The sequence below is a fragment of the Saccopteryx bilineata genome, chromosome 1 (assembly GCF_036850765.1).
Source record: "Saccopteryx bilineata isolate mSacBil1 chromosome 1, mSacBil1_pri_phased_curated, whole genome shotgun sequence".
Taxonomy (NCBI): Eukaryota; Metazoa; Chordata; class Mammalia; order Chiroptera; family Emballonuridae; genus Saccopteryx; species Saccopteryx bilineata.
Window position 1 is genome coordinate 347,912,688 of NC_089490.1, and position 21,217 is coordinate 347,933,904.

Genomic DNA, 21,217 nt, shown 5'->3' on the forward strand with positions numbered 1-21,217 from the left:
CTGTGATGTTATGAGCTTCAAGGCTCCGTTCAGATGTGGCTGTTTCTCAAAATCTTTGGGACATTCTCTCAGGCCACTAGTGGAGGAGCAACAGGTCTTGACTGAAGGCTGTGGAGCAGATGAGTGTGGTGGGCCAGGGGAGTGATGCTGAGCTCAAAGCTGGGGCCATGCCTGGGGACCACTGAGGGGAGAGATCGGAGAGCATTTGGGAGGGAAGCTGGAGAGACTGGCCCAGAGGAAGTCTGAGTGGAGGAAGGCAGGAGAGAGAGGCAGAGAGGAGGTCTGGTTCAGAGGTCAGGAGGAGCAGGAGGAGGGAGAGGAGGAATTCAGGGTCAGACATGGTGAGTGTGGAGTGTCTGAGGGGTATGGTGGGATGTGGGATGGTCGAAGGCTGGGACATCAGATCTGACACTCTGAGAAGAGGGCTGGGGGTTGCCAGCTTGCAGAAGCTACAGGAGGAGTGTGGAAGCCAGAGTCCGAGACTGAGAATATGTAGAGGGGCCACAGTCCCTGGCCCTCCAACCAGGGACACCAGCGTGGGGTATCCAGCTCTGCAGTGAACCTCAGTGACATCAGGCATTTCCTGCCCTCCTGAGACTCAGAGCTCATGGACTGAATCCCCTGGCCTTAGAGGACTGCAGCCATAAAACTTCCCTCATGAGGTCCTCTTCCCCACTGCAGATAGGGGAGTGCCCCTCCAAGACACCAGTCCCAGCTCTGCACTGCGGCGTCAGCTCCGGCCCCAGTGCCGAGGTCTGGCAGGTCTCTCCTCAAGGTCAGGGCCAGAGCCCAAGTCAACATCCCCTTGCTCTGCACAATGCTCTAGCTCATCACTCGTGGTGGAATTTCTGACATTAATGAGAGGGGTGGAGACTTCCTTAAGTCTTTAGTGAACCTAGGGAGCTGCACTTTCCACCTGTTTTAAGGCATCCTGGCCCCCACCCTACCAGGCCAGCTGGGGATTCCATTGCCATGGCCCCTGTCCAGACTGATTCTGCCCACCCTCTCCCTCTACAAGCTGGCTCACCAACCTGTGATTACATCGTTCCTGCCTCCCCAGCCCCTACTTGTGGAGACAGCCAAGTTCCGAGCCCTCTCTTCTGCTTTTCCTGACTTCAATGCCCTTGAGGCCTCACTCCCTGCTCCCCTGACGCAGGCTCCTGCCTAACTCGAACACCACTCACCAGCCCGTCCATTCCCAGTACTGGCTGGCCCTGCCCTGAAGAGCTCCGAGTCTGGAGGGAAATATGAGTTGTGTAAGTGCTCTACCAGGTTTCCTTGCCTTTGTGCATGCTGTTCTTTCTGCCTGGAAAACCTTTCCAGAACCCACACTGCACTCCATCCTGCCCAAATGTCACCTCTTACTGACACTCTCCTCTTAATACCTTCCCCAGGCATTCCAGTAATTTGTCCAACCATCCTCTACCCTGACACATTCGGGGTGCCCCCAGAGGATTGGGGCCTTCTGATTCTTTCCTCTGTCCCTATTATCCAGCAAGAGGCCTGATTTAAAGCAGATAGATATATGCGTTGTATAGAATTGTGCACCTGATACCCGTATAATTTTGTCAACCAGTAACCCAATAGATTCAATTAAAAATAAATAAAGTAAAATAAACTAAAGCAGGTATAACGTAAATGAGAGAATGAATGAATGAAGCAAGCACAAAAGGCTACGGAGCCCAGAGTAGGTTGAGTTTTATGACGGTGGCTCTACTTTCCCTTATTCCTCTGAGAGCCACCCAGAGGACAATGACACTTAAAGATTTAGCAGCTGCTGACCCTAGGTGGCAGGAACCACCCCAGCTCTCCTGGGGCTCAGTCCACCTGAGGTCTGCTCCTGCTCTCACAGGACTGTCTCTCTTTCAAAAACTGCAGAGAAGGCCCTGTCCTTCTCTGGACTGAGGGAGGGTAACTGGACCCAGATATTCTGGAGATGGATCAGCTGTCTGAGCTGGCCACATTCTTTTACTTCGCCTATCTCTGGCTCAGATCATGCGGCAGTTTGGGTCAGGAGCTTCTGATCTTGGATCCCTACCCCTCACTTTGTAGGAGCCAAGCTTGGGCTGAGCAGCTTCCCTACAGCATCTTTATTTCACTCCCCACCCTCATTCCCCAGTAAACACATAGAGGTGAAGCTCCTTGTTCAAGATCACACTGCCTGGAATTGGAAAAATGGGGCTTGAGACCCAGGGCCGCTGGCTCTGAAGCCTAAATTCATCACAGCCTAGATGCGAGAGTAGGGCAGGGGTCCCCTTGATCTACCCTCGGTTCAGTGTATACACACACATGCATGCTCCTGCCCCAGCCTCCCAGCCAGCGGACCCCACCCTTGTATGTCCATACCTGACAGGTCCCTGCTCTCGCTGTCAGGATGCTCAGTGCCCACTGAGGCTCCTCACTCATGAATGCACACGCTTGGACAGGGCTGCAGGGAACTCGGCAGGAAACAGGAAAAACAGGTCCCCCGCCTGGGGCCGCACCCAGCTTCCAGCATTTCTCAGGGCAGGCAGTGCTGTGGGCTCCTGAGACACAGAGATGGAAACAGCTTGGTGTTTGGGTCACGGGAAGTCAGCCAGGCTCCTGGGGCCACCCTTCTCTGCTCCAGCCTTGGCCTGAAAGAGGCAGATAAGTGACTTGGTGTGTTGGTCCCTAAAGGGGTATCCCTGCCCACCAGACATCCATCCTCAGCTCACAGGCTATGCGGATGGCTGCTCCCAGCCTTCTTCCCCAGAGCCCTTCCATAGGAAGGTGGTTTTGCCAGGGAAGGTCTCCCCATATCCTGCAGAGCTGAGCCGAGCCTCCGGAGCCCTTTTCCTTGGTTTTGGTTCTGCACTTCAGCCCCACAACAGGGAACGATCAATACCCTCCTTGCCCAGTATGCACTTGACAATACTTCAGTCAACACAGTTTTGCTCAAGCTGAGTCTCTATCTGGAATACCCTGTGTCGCCCTAATCATTCCTCCATAGGTGTTGTAAACACACCTGAACACACACAGGTATGGACACACCTAGATATACAGCTACACACACACTCACACTCAAACACATACAGTCCTAGCCAGGGCCTGGAACAGCCTTTAGAAGTCACTCGTGCCAAGCTCCCATTTGACAGAGGGAGAAACTGAGGTTCAGGGCCTCACAGTTAGGGACATGGACAAGATCAGAAGCCAGGCCTTCTGGGTTCTGGCCCTGGTTTTTGTCTTGCCTGGGAGTTCCTCACACATGCTGGGCACAGGGATGTTGACCTAGTGGAGGGAACCCTCTGTGTGGACAGTTCCCAACATCCATCAGAATCTCAGACACATCACAAGGGGAAAATAACATCCCTTCCCCGTCTCCTTCCCTTCTCTACAATGGGGGAGTGGAGTCCAGAGAGCCGAGGCCAGGTCCCCAGGCTGAGTGCAGTGCTGCCGGGTAGAAAGCAGAGAGAAGAGCTGGTGGCTGCAGGAATAGGACAGGGAGCAAAGGCCCTGGGAAATAACCCTGGGCCTGTGTTCCTAGTGTACCTTGCCCCAGGAGCCTCCGGCTGACCTGGGCTAGCAGGCTGGTAGCTATGTGCCAATCTGCTCTAGGCCTAGTGACAAGGTAAAGAACTTAACCTTTTCACCCCACTCTGCCCAGGGTCACACCCTGTCTTCTCCTTGGGAGATGCCTTCTTCACTCAACAGACTAAGGTGAGCACAGAAATTTCTCAAAGCCATCCTCCAATTTCTGAGAAGGGGATCCACCACCCATCTTTCCCAGTTTCAAACTTCCAATATGTCCCTGACAACTTCTCTTTCCCACCCAAGTGAAAACCATGACTCACCAAGTCCTGTCAGTCTAACCCGTGGAGTGGCTCAGAGACAGCACTTCTCTCCACTTCCGGGACTTGGGCCTGCATTTCTGCATTGCACTAATCCCCTCCCTGGTCTCCTTGCCTTTACCCCCTGCCCTCCTGTTCATCTTTTACACAGCAGTCACAGGTCTTCTTAAAACATGAATCTGATCATATATTGTAGAGCTCAAAACCCCTTCCATGGCTCCCTGTTGCTCTCAGGCTATGTCTAAGCTCTTGAGCCCGACACTCCAGGCCCTGATTGGTCCCTGCCACCCCTCCAGACAACCCACCCTCTCTGCTTCCATCCTTATCTTCTTGTGTCAAGCACAGCAAAAGCAGCTCCATGGTCTATCTTTGCTCAGGAACACCATCCCTTATCTTCTAACGGCAAATATGACAAGGGTTGAGTGCTTTCTTTGTGGCAAGTTACATGTTTGATGGCTTTTCAGACCCCTTCTCATTTAATTCTGAGAAGCTTAGCAAAGCAACATAACCTCTCCAGGGTCACAAAGCTAGCAAGTTGCAGAGCAGCCCTGTCTGACTGCAGGAGTTGGGCCCCTGACCACTACCTCCTTCCCTCCAAAGCCTCGGTCCTTTCCTCCAGGGGGCTCCCTGACTGGCTCTCTTTGAGCCCCATGGCTCTGCTTTTCTGGCAAGTTCTTTTTTTTTTCCTAGTTAACTCTCTTCATTTATTAGGACAACTTCAAGTAGGCCAGCTTACAAATAAGCAATACACTACAAATGGCTCTTACTTGTTATATAGTTCTTAAGACAAACGTGTTTATACTTTGACTGAACATTCACGTAGACACTATAAAGATGATGATTGTGCCACACTATTCGGTGCAACTTCTTGCTTTCATTCATGGTTTCTTCAGTCTTTTTTTCAGTGGAAAAATGATTGTCTAAAAGGTTTGAATCTTCTATGTATAGGTTTTCTCCTGGTAAAAGGTGGATATTCCCATCAGCTGTTTGTAATATGATTGGCATCCATCTTTCCACCTCTTCTCATGCATGATCCAAACAAAATTTGTGCAAGTCAGAGAGAGAGGCCAAGTTTTTGAGCCTTCTTATTCCATAGAACTGTGGGGGCATCAACCTAATTTCTTTTGATGTGAAACTTGTAGTTGCCTCTGACGGAGATATAACCACTGGTGGCCCATCATCTCCACAAATTCTGGGGAGACCGGTGACAGCTCACACAGGCAGCACAGGAAAAAGGCCTTGTCAAAGGGACGGGTGTCTGGCAAGTTCTTTACCAAAGGGAACACTCTAGAGGCGAGGCCCAGGATCTACTCTTCCTGGTACTTTCCAGGTGTGAAGCAGCTATGATGGTCATTGTACTCGTTTCACAAGTAAAACAAAACAAAACAAACAAAACTAAGGCCAGAAAGGTTAGCCCAAGGTCTCACATAAGGTCACCAGTGAGTCAAGGGTAGGGCCAAGCCAAACATGCATACTACCTGCCCCACTGACTTGGCTCTGCCTCCACCCCACCCCGGGTCCTCGACTAGTGAGCCCAAAGCCAACAGAAAAGGCTGTGACAGTTCCCAGGCCAGCTGAGGAATTTCCAGGGTAGTTAGGTAACATTGCAGCTCCTCCACTAGAGTAAATCTGAAATGTACTCGCTCACCTGCCCAGCTAGTTGGCCCCGTCCAGCCTGGGAGGGGATTGTGATCAATCACCATTCTGGAAACCCCGTTGCCTGCTTTTGCTGTGAAGGGAAACAGCAGACCCGGACCAGGATCACCATCAAGGAGTATGGGAGAGCACTGGGTAGGTGGAAAATTCCAGTTCTGCCTTTCCTAGCTGTGGGACCCAGACAAGTCTCCTCACCACAACCGAAGTCTCAATACCTTTGCAGTCTAAGAACATTACCTGCCATTACCTGCCCCATAAGGTTGTTGATAGTTAAAGGAGATGATTTACAATTCCATTTTATGAAATAATTGAAAGAGATATGACATTAGCCAGTGAAGAAGGCAGAGACGATGGAAGTTTCTTAGGAAGACAAAGAGGGGCGGCAGGAAACCCACAGAATTTTGGGCAGAGTAGCAAGGTCACAGACAGACTGGCCACTGATCAAGGTTTCCCACACTGAAAGCCATCCTCAGAAGGGAGGGAAGTCCAGGGAATCCCAGCTGAAACTAGACCCCACCACATTTCTTCACTCACTCACCTTTTTACAGAGATTATCTTTTTTTATGACTGTCCTTGTATAGATCATTTGGGGATGGGACATTGTCAAGTTTGGCCAGGAAGAGGGGTAGTACATGGGAGAAGACCCAGAAATAGGTAATAACAACTCAGGATAATCAGCGCTGAAGGAAGCAGAGGCAACAGGGCTGAGGCAGATAAAAAGGACCCTAATGGGCCCTGGCCGGTTGGCTCAGCGGTAGAGCGTCGGCCTAGCGTGCGGAGGACCCGGGTTCGATTCCCGGCCAGGGCACATAGGAGAAGCGCCCATTTGCTTCTCCACCCCTCCGCCGCGCCTTCCTCCCTGTCTCTCTCTTCCCCTCCCGCAGCCAAGGCTCCATTAGAGCAAAAATGGCCCGGGCACTAGGGATGGCTCTGTGGCCTCTGCCTCAGGCGCTAGAGTGGCTCTGGTCACAACATGGCGACGCCCAGGATGGGCAGAGCATCGCCCCCTGGTGGGCAGAGCGTCACCCCATGGTGGGCATGCCGGGTGGATCCCGGTCGGGCGCATGCGGGAGTCTGTCTGACTGTCTCTCCCTGTTTCCAGCTTCAGAAAAATGCGCAAAAAAAAAAAAAAAAAAAAGGACCCTAATGGGAATGGGAGATGGTCAAGGAAGGCTTTCTGGAGGAGAGAATACTTGACCTGCATTTTGGAAGGGGTCAAATGAGTGAAAAGAGAAGAAAAGCAGAGTGAGGTCCTGGCCGGTGAGCTCAGTGGTAGAGGGTCAGCCTGGCATGTGGATGTCCTGGGTTCAATTCCTGGTCAGGGCACACAGGAGAAGCCACCATCTGCTTCTCTCCCCTCCCCCCTCTCCTTTCTCTCTATCTCTCTCTTCCCCTCCCGCAGCAATGGCTCAGTTGGAGCAAGTTGGCTCTGGGCACTGAGGATGGCTCTATGGTGTCACCTCAGGTGCTAAAATAACTCGGTTGCTGAGCAATGGATCAACAACCTCAGATGGGCAGAGCATTGCCCCATAGGGGGCTTGCCTGGTGGATCCCAGTCAGACGCATGCAGGAGTCTCTCTCTCTCTGCCTCCATGCTTCTCACTTAAGAAAAATAATCTTAAAAAGAAAGAAAGAAAAGCACAGTGAGTAAAAACCAGAGCGAGAGATCACACAGTATGTTTGAGAAACTGCCAGTCATTCCTTAGGATTGAGGGGAGAAGAGAGGGCAAGGCTGGGTTAAAAGACAGGATCTTAGAAGTCATCCTCTGTCCCCTCTCAAATGTCTTCCCCAGAGCTGAAGGCCAGCAGCCCCCAGCCTTGCCTGGAGTGCTTTCTGCACCACAGGCACTGGGGCCCATCTGGGGAAATAGCTGAGGGGGTAACTTCAGATATTATCTACAGGTGCTGTTGCAATGGAAAGCCTCTGTGGACTTCTCCAGGAAGCCCCGGGGCCCTGCAGCCCCTTCTGGAGGCACTCTCCCTCTTGGGAACCACCGGGATCCTGGCTACGGGAGCTCAGAGCATCTGAGTGTGCGGGTATCAGATCAGCTGGACTGGTTCTCCCACCTTATAGATCAGGTAACAGACTCCTTAAGACGAAGGGCCTTACTCAAGGTCTGGTGTTCTAATTCCAATATTTTCAGTGTGCAGTGGAGCACCTCCACCCTCACCCAGGGCAGGACTCCAAACTACTTGTCATACCCCTGCCCACCACAGGGCTATAGAGATGCACTGCTAAACTGAACCAGTTCAGAAACACAAGGCCCTGGATTCCACATCAACCTATCACAATCCAAAGGCCTCCGGCTAGACTCAAAGGCAAGAACTCAGGGTTCAGGTTCCAACTAAGAACTGTCCATGTTGTGCAATCTCAATCAAACGGGTCCCCTCTCTGAGCCCTGGGTTCTTCACTGGTCAACTGGGGAGAGTCACCACTACACAGTACAGCTCATGAGGAATGATAAGACAGGGGGACAGGTGGGTGATCCATGGACTAGAAAATCATGCCCTGTCCTGATGTGGGAGCTGTGTCTACCCATCATGGCAGAGAGACATTGAGGCACTTCTCAGCATAGGACCCTCCTGGGTGACCCAGCAAAGAGGCCATGGTCAGAACTGTCAGGAAAAGTTCCTGAAAGGGGGCTGTGGTCAGGTCTGAAGAGAAGCAGGAAGGGTCCAGCTTGGAAGGAAAGAGGGAGAATGGAGAACCCAAGGTAGAAAAAAGGGATAAAACTAGAGAACAGGATACAAGTGAGTCTGTGATTCTGAAACTGTCTCATTCTGAGTATTTTCAGGATTCTGAGTGCATAGGTTTTTACAGTTCAACTCCAAGACTCTCTGGTTCTGAGAGTGAATGCTAGATGTCTCTTCATTTCTGTTACTGGTTGCTTCTGATAGCCTTTGGCTTTGAGATTCTCAGAATCACGGGAGGGAGCTTCCCAGAACACTCAGCTAGAGGCAGAGAGGCAGCTTTCGGAGCTGCGCACAGCCGCGAGCTCTTTCCCGCTCCTCCACACCGGCGTCAGCCCGCTCACCGCCTGTAAAAAACGGCGAAAGAAACCACGTTTTGGGGGTCCAACCCAATGCCACCCAGGAGGAATTGAAAAAAGCTTACAGGAAGTTCACCTTGAAGTACCACCCTGATAAGAATCCAAATGAAGGAGAGAAGTTTAAACAGGTATCTCAAGCTTACAAAGGGCTCTTTGATGCAAAGAAAAGGGAATTACATATATGACAAAAGAGGAGAACAGCAATTAAAGAAGGTGGAGCAGGTGGTGGTTTTGATTCCCCATGCACATCTTTGATATGTTTTGTGGAGGAGAGGAAGGATGCAGAGAGAAAGAGAGGTGAAAATGCTTGGCATCAACTCTCAGTAACCTTAGCATATTTATATACTGGTGCAACATGAAAACTAGCTCTACAAAAGAATGGGATTCATGACAAATGTGAAGGCCAAGGTGGTAAGAAAGGAGCAGTAGAGTGCTGTCCCACTGCCGATGTACTGGGATGCAAATAGGAATTCATCAGGTAGGCCCTGGAATGGTTCAGCAAACTCAGTCTGTGTGCATGGCGTGCCAGGGCCATGGGGAACGGATCAGCCCTAAAGACAGATGTAAAAGCTGCAACAGAAGGAAGATAGTTCAAGAGAAGAAGACTCTAGAAGTTCATATTGACAAGGGCATGAAAGATGGCCAGAAGACTACATTCCATGGTGAAGGAGCCCAAGAACCAGGACTGAAGCCAGGAGATATTATCATTGTTTTAGATCAGAAAGACCATGTTGTTTTGACTCGACGAGGGGAAGGCCTTTTCATGTGTATGTATTGATACATAGAGCTGGCTAAAGCACTGTGTGGCTTCCAAAAGCCAACAGTTACTCTTGACAATCGAACCATAGTCATCACCTCTCATCCAGGTCATACTGTCAAGCATGGTGATATCAAGTGTGTGCTAAATGAAGGCGTGCCACTTTATCGTAGACCATATGAAAAGGGTCGCTTAATCATCGAATTTAAGGTAAACTTTCCTGAGAATGGCTTTCTCTCTGCTGATAAACTTTCTTTGTTGGAAGAACTCCTACCTGAAGGGAAGGAAGTAAAAGAGACTGATGAAATGAACCAAGTAGAACTGGTGAACTTTGATCCAAATCAAGAAAGATGGCACCATTACAATGGAGAAGCATATGCAGATGATGAGCATCATCCTAGGGGCGGTGTTCAGTGCCAGACCTCTTAATGGGGTCAGTGAGTAACACTCACTGCTCGCCTTTTATATACTGTAGTGAATGAGTGAGGACTATAACCATAATATGCTCACTACTTGCTATTGTTTTTGTTTTAATATTCAACTATAGTAGTGTTTTAAAAGTTAAATGAAGAATAAACTCAAATATAAAAGCTAAAATAAAAAAGAACCACAGGAGTCTGGACTTTTAGAATAACAATCATAAGTCTCTCTCTCAGGAGTCACAAAGTCTCAGCAAATAGCTGAGACTTTGCCCCCATGTGCCTTACCTTAGAGCAGCAATTCTCAACCTGTGGGTCGCGACCCCGGTGGGGGTCGATTGACCAAAACACAGGGGTCACCTAAAGCCATCGGAAAATACATATTTATTATACAATACATATTTCCGATGAAGCAAGAACAGGTACAAAGACTCAGTGGTGTGGTAATGTGGACTGTTTGCATAAACCAGGGTCTTATGAGGCTGGAATAGAGGTTTGGTGGCACAGAATGTGCATGTGTGGTGGGGGAGGGGCTGCTACGGGACTTGCATGGAAAAACAGGCTGAGGAACTTGGCCTCTATCCTGAGGACAATGAGAAGCCGTGGCAGGGCTTAAGTGGGCAAGAACATGGTTGGAGCTGACTTTTTCAAAGATGGTGCCACATGGAAGGTAGACAGGATAGGGGAACCTCCCCCAACAGAAGAAGGCCATATAGACCCCAACAAGTCTGAGGGAAGACCTCCTCCCACACTCCAGTGCCCAGGCAATGTCATTGTCACTACAATAACAGTGACTGGGTACCAGGATGGAGGTCCAAGGAGGAAGCAGTTTCCCAGGAGGGCCCAGGCTGCCCAGTCTCCCAGCAGGGACTGTAGTTACTCATCCTGAACCAAAATTGACTGAGGCCTAAAAGAAGGTGTGGCAGAGGAATGAAGGAAATCTTCTACTCAAGAACCAACTGTAGCTCTCCACTGAGCAAGGCATTCCTCTTCCACTATATACCCATTTCACCCAGTCATTCATTACCCAAACACTCACTGGCACCTCTTTTAGCCCAACCTGTGTTGGGTGATGTGGACACAGAAATAAAGCAGGCCTGGCCTGCTGACCCCTAGGTCGAGTACAGAGATCAGTATGAGCCCCCACAGACAGCCTCCCCCCAACCCCATCAGACCTGAATGGCTGGGGAGGCCAGGCCTGAGAACACAAAGGCAGCCCAAGGAGGTGTGAACCAAAAGGTATACCAGACAGGTCCACAGAAGGCAGTTCAGGGAGAGGAAAGATTTCATTAGGGGCACTTCCACTTCCTCTCACCAGGTCAACAAGGCTTCCCTAGTCCTGTGGGCAGGCCTGAGTAGGCATTATATTATTAGCAGTTGGGTAATCAGACCACAAGCAAGATCTAAAGACAGATTTTCAGGGCAGAATTCAAACTTCCTTCAGCCTGACAGTCACAGAACCAGGCCACATCCAGATGGGGCTTCTGTCTTGACTGGGGATGTATAAGCTGGGGCAGGTAGGCAGGAGCCCCAGCTTTTACCTTGGCTTTGTGACCTTGGCAAGATACTCTCTCTGAGCCCCTATTTCCTCATCTGCAAAATAGAGATAATTATTTGTCACTGACAGGGTTGGTGGAGGATAAAGTAAGGAACATTTGTAAATTACTACTAGCAAGCAGATGGGGTAGGGCAGAAGTCAGTCAACAGTTAAAATTCCCCAGCACATTTCCTTGCTATTGCATCCATTTTCTGTTATTGTCTTCAAAATGTGTTTAAGTCTATGGGTAGCACACTTCTCCCCTGTGCACTGCACTTTACAGCATACAAAGCCCTTTTCAGACCGCAATCTAAAGAATCTTCATAGCAACCTTGCATTTGAAGAGGCAAGGCTCATAACGTCCAATTTACAGATGGCAAAACCAATCAATACCTGGAGGGACACAGTGGCCTCTCTGAGGGCTACAGCTAGGAGAGAAGACAAATCAAAGCACCCACATTGTTGCCCATGAGGCCTTGGTGATGTTCTCATACTCTTTATCTGGTGCTTGGGAGATCCAGAGGCCTCAGAGTCCTGCGTATCCTCAGCAGGACAGATACAGAGGGGCCATAGCCTCACTCTGCAGCGCAAGTTTGACACTCATTTATGAGAGTCTCCCACTGTGATCCTCCAAACCATTTGGCCAGATGCCAGGACAGTCCAAGGCAAGAAGAAAAGTGACAAGCCATCCGTGCCAGGGCCTCCCATATACACACTCTCAGCACAGAACCTTAATGGCTTTAGTCTCCTTTTAGAGGCTGGCAGGGTAGGAACTGCCCCAAGGTCACCCAGCAAGTTAGGGGCAGAGCTGGAATGAGATCGATCACTGGTATCCTGGTTCCCACTGGGGGGAGGGAGAGTCCTAATTGTCTCCAAATTCCTCAACAGAAGCATCTGAGGGGTCAGGGAAGTGTTTAAACAAGGGGGTAAGAGCTCAGAGTTTGAACAATGTCTGGATGGTTCTGGTGTCAATATCATAAATGTCCTGACCTCCATGCACTTAGCATTACTCAATCCATTCTCCACCCTGCAGCCAGAGATCTTTTTGAAATGGTGCTCTCTGACCATGAATCTTTCCTGCTCAAAAACCTTCCATGGCTCCCTATTGCTTTCAGCATCAAGTCCAAATTTTTGGCCTGCACACTCTGGATCCTGTAGCATCCTAGGACACACTGTTCTGACAACCTGTGCAACCCACTCTGTTGACCTGATTCTGGTTTCCCTTTCTTTGTAATGACATGGAGCTCCACTATAGACAGGCCTTCACTGGGAAAACTGGGGACAGGGGACAGGGGATAGGGGCTGCTGTTGCTCTTTCAGTTCAACTCAGCCCTGTGCAGGGTGCTGGCAACACATAAATAAGCCTTAGTTCCTGCCCTCCAGGGGACCTCAAACCTAGGGATTGGAAAGGAGACAGACAGAGGCCATGACAGTCCAAAGTAGGACCAGGGCTGTCACTATTGAAACTGTGAGCACCCAGAAGAACCCAATCTGGGATCAAAGAAGGCTTCCCAGAGGAGGAGACAGCTGAGCTGGGCCCCAAGGCTGAGTAGTTTTCCAACTGCGGAAGATGAGAATAGGAGGGCATTCAAGCGGGGAGCCTGGAATACGCAATGATCCGGAGACAAGACAGTACCGTGTGTGTAGCAAACTCCATGCAGATACTAGTGGGCAAAGAGTCAGGTGGGAGAGGGGGCTGGAAATACTAGCAAGGATCAGTTCTTGGAGACCATGAGTATCAGGTTGAAAGGTTCAGGCTGTGTCCTGCAGAGAGGTTCAGGCTGTGTCCTGCAGAAGTCCTAAGAAAGTTTAGCCCAGGCATAACAGTTGGGATTTGGGTTTTAGAAAGTTCCCTCTCGGGACTGACCCCACTCCGACTCCCACCCCTAACCTGTGAACCTGTCCAACAGGACATTGGTGCCCAACAGGACCCACACATCAGCTCCTCAAGAGCCCTCAGATTCCACATCATTGTTATTTCCTTTTCACAGATGAGGCCATGAGGCTCAGTGAAGGGACATGCCTTAGCTAGGGTTACATAGATCTGATTCTCCAGAGCTTCTGTGGGCCCTTTCTGCTCAGAGAATCTCCTACCTCAGCCAATCCTACCCACTGAGATAACTGAGACTTCACTGGGGCCTCACTCTGGCCCTCAAAAGTTTCCCACTACTCCAGCCTAGATCCAAAACAAACCAAGCACCTCAGGCTGTAAGCCCAGGGACACCAAGGGTACTATGCTGAAAGGAACACCTGCCACCAGCCCCACAGACCCCAAAATGTCAGTTCTAGTCCACAGCAGGGCCTGGCCCTCAGGTCTGGCTCCAGGGGCGTCCAAATTTGCCATTGGCGGCCGTAGTTGGGGAGTGGAGGGAGCTCACTGCCTTTCTCCAGACTGACCCTTCCTACAGCACCGCCTGCCAGATTAAAAGTCCCCTGACAGAGGCTTAACTGTCCTTCCAGGCCATTGCCCCAACCCTTCCCCCAACCCCAGTCTTCCAGACACCCAGGCAGGGGCTGGCCACCCTGAGTGCCCTTGGAGTGAGCGGGCCTCCAGGGGTTCACGGGTTTCAGGCCGCCACGGGGGCGCCTACCCCGGAATGCGCGCGCGCACGCACACACACACACAAACACACAAACAAGTTCTACTAGTTCAGCTACTGATACCGTAGGGGCGCACGCGCCCACCCACCGACACACAGACTGTCCCAAATACGTGGACACAGACTCACCAGGGTATCCGTCCACACTCCTAGAGATCAGTGCTGCGGGGGAGACAGAGTTCCACCACCAACCCGCGGCGCGCTCACACCGGCTCGCAACCGCGCCCCACTCCGCCAGCCACTCGCGCGCCGCTCTACCTTCCCAGCGCCCAGTCCCCACCGCTGCGTCCCGGCCGCGCCCGCTCACCTCTCTCCGCCTCCGGCCCCTCCAAGCGGCCCGCCCCTCACCTCCGCGGGTTCTCGCCAGCCCGCTTCGCAGCGGCCACCGCTCCGGGGTGCCCGGGCTCGCGTCCCTCGCTGCCGCAGGGACCCACGTGCCAGGGGCTCCGCCCGCCCTCTCGGAGTAGCTCCCACCCCGGCCGGGTCAGGCGTGGGCGGGAGGACTCTGGACAGACTCTGGAACCGCCCCGCCCCGTCCCGACACCCAGTCACCCGTTCGGGGACTCTGCCTAGCGATACGGTGGCGGGGTCAGTGCGTCTGCTTCGGGTGCTGAGCGGAGAGCGGCCGTAGTGACCATACTACTGCCTGGCCGAGGTTTTCAGAGACGCTGAAGTTTTGCAAAGTTTGTCTAGTGCTTGTGTGGCTCCTGGCGTCACCCACAGTGAGAGACCTTGCGCTGAACCTGTGCTCTCTCCTCTCAGGGACCTGCTTAGAGCACCACGCTGCAAACTCACTTCCCTTGCTTGAGACCTGGTAGGGGAAGGGAGGTGGGCGCTCCTTCTTACCTCAGGAAGAAAATCTAGGCATTCAGGGTCTTGCTTCTCTCCAGCTCTAGAGAGGAGGGTAGAGGAAGCCTCCCCCATGCTCCTTTTGCTTCATCTCGTTCAGAACGAGTCACTAGAAATTTACTGAACATCCCCGCTTTTTGATCCCTCTTGAGCTGCTTTCCACGAGCAGCCTTTTCAGACTACTCCAGCCACACATACATATCGCTTCCGTCTCTGCCCTCAACCCCACTCTGATGGCCTTTCCTGGCCAAGGACCCTTCCCTTCACGGTGAGCTTCAGGAGAGCTGGGACCAGGTCTGCCTTCTTCCTACTATGGTTCCAGAGGTCCCAGGAATTGTTGAACGTGTGAATGGGTGGATGGATGGATGAATGAATGAATGAATGAATGCCCCCCTTCTCATTCTGGTCTAGGTGCCAGGAGAGTAGGTTGTGGCTCAGCTTTAGCACCAACTCTGGGAGACCTTGACCCAGTTCCAGTCCCTTTCAGGGCCTCCTCTTCTGTGAAACAGAGGCAAACATACCCTCCTGCCAACCAGTGTCCATCAGTCGGGGCTTTGGACAGTCAGTGTCTGGACAAGTACACAATAGGCCTCTTTCTGTGGCCAGGGAGCTTGTTCAGGGCCATGGGGCCTTGGGTCCTGCTGAGCTTCACATCAGCTGACAGGCACCTAGCTGCTGGCCCCAGGAGGCACCCAGGAAGGATGCTGGCTACAGCCTTATCAAGAGTAGGAGTAGAATGGACACACAGCCCTGTATAGCTGAGCCACCTCTGCAGTCCTCCAGAGACCCCTACCTGGAAGACACAAAGTTCTCTTGTCCAGCCTCCTCCTCCTATTATCCAAACTGGTCCAAGCAGCTTCTAGGGAACAAGGAATCCCTGTGGCCCCTATTCATGGATCCTGGGCCTTAGGGTCCCAGTACAGGGAAGTCCCCCTGGGCATTGGAGGCCCTCTCTCTCTTCTGCCTTCATATTTCTACTGTAACTGCTATTTAGGCCAAGAGGGAAAAAATTCCTTTGATAGCAAAATGAGGACCCAAGGCTCTGCCTCAGCCTCCAGCAGACTGGAGGGTGGAGAGCCCAGGGTCCTGCTCCCACTCTAGTTCATCTCTGTTAGTTTATAGCCAAAGAAATTGCATCCTTGAGACACACAGTGTCTATGCAACAGGAGACTTAGTGAGGCCTGAGGAGCAGAGGAGAGGGACTTGTGCTTGAACCCCATGGCCTTAGCTTCAGGTTCAGACTTTTCTCTAAGCCTATTTCCTCTTCTGCAAAATGGTCATAATAATCCACTTCTCACTGGCTGAGGTTCTTTTTTCAGGGTTTTACCTGCTGTCCTGCGTTGCCCAGGTGTGAGGGTTAGTATGCTCTCTAACAGGAGGCTGGAAGTCTAGGTCCCCTGACATCTTTCCCAGACACTCTCCATCACTGGGCTTTAGAGTCAAGTCCAGCGGGCTCCACATCCCTCAGCCGAGTTCCCCCTTACTAGGGGCTGCCTGAGGACACCCATCCCACTTCAAGCTGAGCACCTTTGCTTTTTATCTTTGTATTTATTTACTTTTTCTGACAAAAGTGTTGAAAAATATAGAGAGCTTCTCATGGCTGAAGGACTTTAGATCCATTGACCCAGTCAGGAAATTGAGGCCCAATGAGTCCCACAACAAACCCCATACAACCCCATCTGGAAGGGTGGAATAACACCCAAAGAGCCTCCATGCAACCAAGCAGCCAAGATCAGCTAGTGGTGAAGGCCCAGGCACCTAATGATCCCCGCGAGGAGGGGAATGGAGCTATGGGAAGGCGATGGAGGAAGGGGTTCCATTAGCGGCGGCAGGTTGGGATACAGAAGGGCAGCCCAGCAGTGCGTCTCCCCGTGTATTAGGAGGCTTCCTGTCTCACCAACCCTGAGGAAGTATTTGCCTCTCTTAACCCTTCTCATCTTCCCTCTCTCACCTTCTGTTGTCTCCCCTGAGAAAACCTACTCTGAGAATCTGTGCTGGGCGTGGAGCCTGGGCCCTGGCACGGCCTCAGCCTCCTGGCTGAGTTGAGACATGATACCTCCAAGCCCTCCTTCACAGGCCAGGGTGGTGTCTCTGTTGTCCCTTCTGGCCATTGCCTGTCTCACATACTCTGGTAGCCCCCAAACCCTCAAGACAAAGCCCAGCGCTGCAGCCTGCAAGGCCAGCTCTCCTACCTTCCCGTGTCACCTCCTGCCTCCGACCCAGCCATGCTGCAGTACTGGGCCTTCACTGGCACTTGCTTTTCCATCGGCCTGCGGTGCCCTTCATGCTTTTCTGCCCCCTTCTCATGACTCCCCAGCATCACTCTTCTAAGGGCAGGCCCAGGTCCCATCAGGTACTTCCTTTTATCACAACATTTACCACACTGTCGTCACTGTCCGTGTCTATCTCCGTGTAATGGGGATCTCTTTGAGGACAGGGCTAGGGTCCATCCTGTTCACAATCAAATGCCCAGCACCCAGAACTATCCCTGTCACCTGGTCAGCCTCCATGAATAAATAGAGTAGGAATTCTATTTAGTGATCACCTTCTTTTATGCTAGTCACTGTGCTAAAGTATCTCATTTACTCTTTTTTTTTTTCAGAGACAGAGAGAGAGTCAGGGAGAGGGATAGATAGGGACAGACAGACAGGAACGGAGAGAGATGAGAAGCATCAATCATTAGTTTTTTGTTGTGACACCTTAGTTGTTCATTGATTGCTTTCTCATATGTGCCTTGACCGCGGGCCTTCAGCAGACCGAGTAACCCCTTGCTTGAGCCAGCGACCTTGGGTCCAAGCTGGTGAGCCTTGCTCAAACCAGATGAGTCCATGCTCAAGCCAGCAACCTCGGGGTCTCGAACCTGGGTCTTCAGCATCCCAGTTCTACTCTCTATCCACTGCGCCACCGCCTGGTCAGGCTCTCATTTACTCTTCACCAGAACCCTGTGAGGCAGGTGTTGTCATTACCATTTTTACACATGGGGAAACTAAAGTTCAGAAAGGGGAAGTTAATGTTCCAATCACACAGTGAGTCTGTGGTAGGTCCCCTGGTCCTGGAACTGCAACCTGCTTGGAAAGAAGGCCCTGCTGAGCTCCTGGAGTGAGACATAGCATCAGACCCACACTGGGGCTCCAGTTACATGGGGCTGGGCTGGCTCCAGAGCCTTGTCTTGGTTGCTTTCTGGAAGCCTGGACCGTCTGCCCCCCTTACTGACTGGGAACTGTGCTCCTCAGGTTTCCCAGGCAGAGGCCAGGCCTCTGATGCCAAATGCAGACTGAAAGCTCTGTCTGTCAGCATGGCAGAATGCAGGCACCCAGGGGAGTTAGTCTTGAGACAGGAAGCCTGGTCCAGACCTAGGCAAGCCTCTGCTCCACCATCCCACAAACAGGGCCAGCCACATAATTTGTAGGACCCAGCGTAGAATGAAAATGCGGACCCCTCCTTTTAAAACTAGTAAGAATTTCAAGATGGGATAGCAGAGCATTAAATCAAGGGCAGGGCCATCTACATGTGGGGCACTGTGTAAACTGTACAAGTCACACACCCATGAAGCCAGCCCTGTCCTCAGGCCTTGGTTTTCCCAACTGTCAAATGGAAAAATGATGACCAGCTGGCCAGGCAGTGGTGAGGATGAGGTTGGAAATATAAGCAGGTGGCCCAGTGGACAGCATGAGAGTTAGGTAGGAGTCCCCATGGATGCCATTTGTTACCTAGGTCACAGTGCTGGGTAGCAGACCAATTCTTGCCAGGAGTTTGATTTCTCACTAAGTTCCTTTTTGCAGACCTAAAACAAATGCTCAGAGAAGCAAACTGACTGGCTGAGAGGCTCCACGGAGGAAACAAAGATTAGAGCCCTGGCCTTTGCCTCTGGTATTTTTTGTATATAGGAGAGAGAGAAAGAGAGAGAGAGAGAGAGAGAGAGAGAGAGAGAGAAGAGAGAAGGGCAGGAGGGAGGTGTGGGGGTGTGGTGGGGGGAATGTGGCTCAGGACAAAGAGGGCCACTGTGCAGACACAAAGACCTGACCACAGAGTCCCCTGTGGGGGCTGGGCCAGATGGGTGGATAGAAAAGTCCCATGGTGGCTGGGGAGGTGCCAGGAACTGCCTCCCAGTCTCTCCCTGGTCAGGATAGGGGTAAGGAGGTGGCATGCAGGAAGTAGAAAATGGGTCAAGGAGGGGAAACAGACTCAGGGCTGTATTCCTCACCCGAGCCCTAGGCCTCCAGAGCCAGCACTGACCATACCGCCTCTCTCCAACTTCTCCTAGGAGCCCTCCAGCTCAAGGAATCCCCCTTATGCCACCAAGCACCCCGCTTCCCCCACCTTTGTGAGAGTGGGATTCAGGCTGCTGACCATGTGACAGTTCCAACCTCACAATTCTGCTCAGAAACTTATGGCTACTCTCTATCACCATAGGAGAAGGAAGCATAAGCCTCTCTGTGTCATTCAAGGCCCTTTGTCACCAGTCCCAGTGACCTTTTCACACTCCCTGTCACCACTTCCCATCAGCCTTCCACACCCCAGTCATATGGGACGTGTCACCAATTCAGACTACTCAGTCCCTTCACATGCAAACCCTTGTGTTTGCTCAGGCTTTTCTTTCTTTCTGGAATTCGCTTTCCCCTCCCTAGTACTGGCTGAAATCCTCTTTTTCTTTCAGAAACCAGCTTAAAGACTCCCTCCACCAGGCAGCTTTCTTCTACCTCGACACTAGATTTAACTTCTACACTGCCACAAGTGTTGGCTTTACTCATTCTCTTGCAGGGCTTATCCCATGGTGGTTTAAGCTATAGTTTGGATCCACAAAGCCTGCCTGGAGGAGGGCGTATTTGAGCTCAGGGAACCAAGAATATTAGTCCTTTCTCAAATATTTTATCTGAATCAATCTGTTTGATTCCTGAGTTCAGATTGCAAAGAGTCCATAGTTCAGATTGGCAGGAGTTGAGTGTGCAAGGTACCTTAAAAAGATAGATACACTGCAAGGACTGATTCACAATGGGTTTTATTTGTTTGCTTATTTAAAACATGCCTAAATTTATTTTCAGTTCTGTAGTTGACTAAGTAATTCATTTCTGCTTTATTGTTTTTGGGGTTTTTTTATTCAGTGAGAGGAGGGGAGGCAGAGAGATAGATTCCTGCCATGTGCTCCAACAAGGATCTACCTGGGAAGCCCACTAGGGAGTGATGCTCTGCCCATCTGGGGCATTGCTCTGTTGCTCAGCAACCAAGCTCTTCTTAGTGCCTGAGACAAAGGCCATGGAGCCATCCTCAACACCTAGGGCCAACTCGCTTCAACTGAGCCATGGAGAGGTAGAGAGAGAAAGAGAGAGAGAGAAGTGAGGGGGGAGGGGTGGAGAAGCAGACGATCGCTTCTCCTGTGTGCCCTGACTAGGAATCAAATCCGGGACATCCACATGCTGGGCTGATGCTCTACTACTGAGCTAACTGGCCAGGATCTGCTTTATCTTTATTATTTTTTTTCTTTATTACCTTGAGGTAGCTTTTCTGTTTTGTTTTGTTTTTTCTCCAAGCTTATTAAAGTGAATGCCTATTTTGTTTAATGTCATTCTTTTTAAATAACATAAGCAGTTAAGGCTAGTTTCTCTCTGAATTCAACTTTGGCTTCATTGCATAAGTTTCTTGTTTGTTTTATTTTTATTGAATTTATTACAGTGACACTGGTTAACAATATTATACAGGCTTCAGGTGCACTATTTCACATCATCTCATAAGTTTTATTTGTTTGTTTGTTTGTTTGTTTGTTTTTAATTCAGTGAAAAGAGGACAGGCAGTGAGACAGACTCCTGCATGCACCCTGACCAAGATCCACGTGGAAAGCCCACAAGGGGGTGATGCTCTGCCCATGTGGGACCACTGCTCCATTGCAACTGAAGCCATTTTTTAGCACCTGAGATGGAGGCCATGGAGCCATCCTTAGTTCCTAGGGCCAACTCACTACAATTGAGCCATGGCTGTAGGAGGGAAAGAGAGAGAAAGAGAGAAGCGAAGGGGGTAAGGTGGAGAAGCAGGTGGGTGTTTCTGTGTGCCTTGATCAGGAATCGAACCCGGGACATCCACATGCCAAGCTGACACTCTAGCCAACCGGCCAGGGCCATCTCATGGGTTTTTATATGTAAAGTTTTCTTTTTGGGGGGTGACAGAGACAGAGAGAAGAACAGACAGACAGGAAGGGAGAGAGATGAGAAGCATCAACTCTTCGTTGCAGCACCCTAGTTGCTTATTGATTGCTTTCTCATATGTGCCTTGACCAGGGGGTATAGCAGAGGAAGAGATTCCTTGCTCAACCAACCTTGGGCTCAAGTCAGTGACCTTGGGCTTCAAGCAAGTGACTTTAGGGTTCGAGCTATCGACCATGGGGTCCTATCTATGATCCCATGCTCAAGCCAGTGTCCCTGCGCTCAAGCTGGTGAGCCCACTCTCAAGTCAGTGACCTTGCGGTTTCAAACCTGGATCCTCTGCGTCCCGAACCGATGCTCCATCCACTTCGCAACTGCCTAGTCAGGCATAGGTAACGTTTTCTTT

The 21,217-nt window shown here is 51.0% G+C and overlaps 1 protein-coding gene and 1 pseudogene across 9 annotated transcripts in view; one reads left to right on the forward strand and one right to left on the reverse strand.

The window, feature by feature from the left end:
• The window catches only part of P2RY2 (purinergic receptor P2Y2), a 35,435-nt gene extending 21,112 nt beyond the window's left edge, over positions 1–14,323 (reverse strand). For 5 of the 9 annotated variants that reach the window (XM_066250479.1, XM_066250482.1, XM_066250473.1 and 2 more), the window contains exons 1-2: positions 13,958–14,113; positions 2,347–2,615 (exon numbers count right to left, since the gene is read on the reverse strand). The gene's annotated coding sequence lies outside the window, so the exon portion shown is untranslated. Of the gene's footprint in view, positions 1–2,346; positions 2,616–13,957; positions 14,114–14,135 lie in introns of those variants that run through there. The other 4 variants (XM_066250496.1, XM_066250491.1, XM_066250487.1 and 1 more) reach the window with 4 other exon arrangements.
• LOC136320566 (dnaJ homolog subfamily A member 1 pseudogene) lies at positions 8,973–9,701 on the forward strand (annotated as a pseudogene).
• Positions 14,324–21,217: the final 6,894 nt, after the last annotated feature.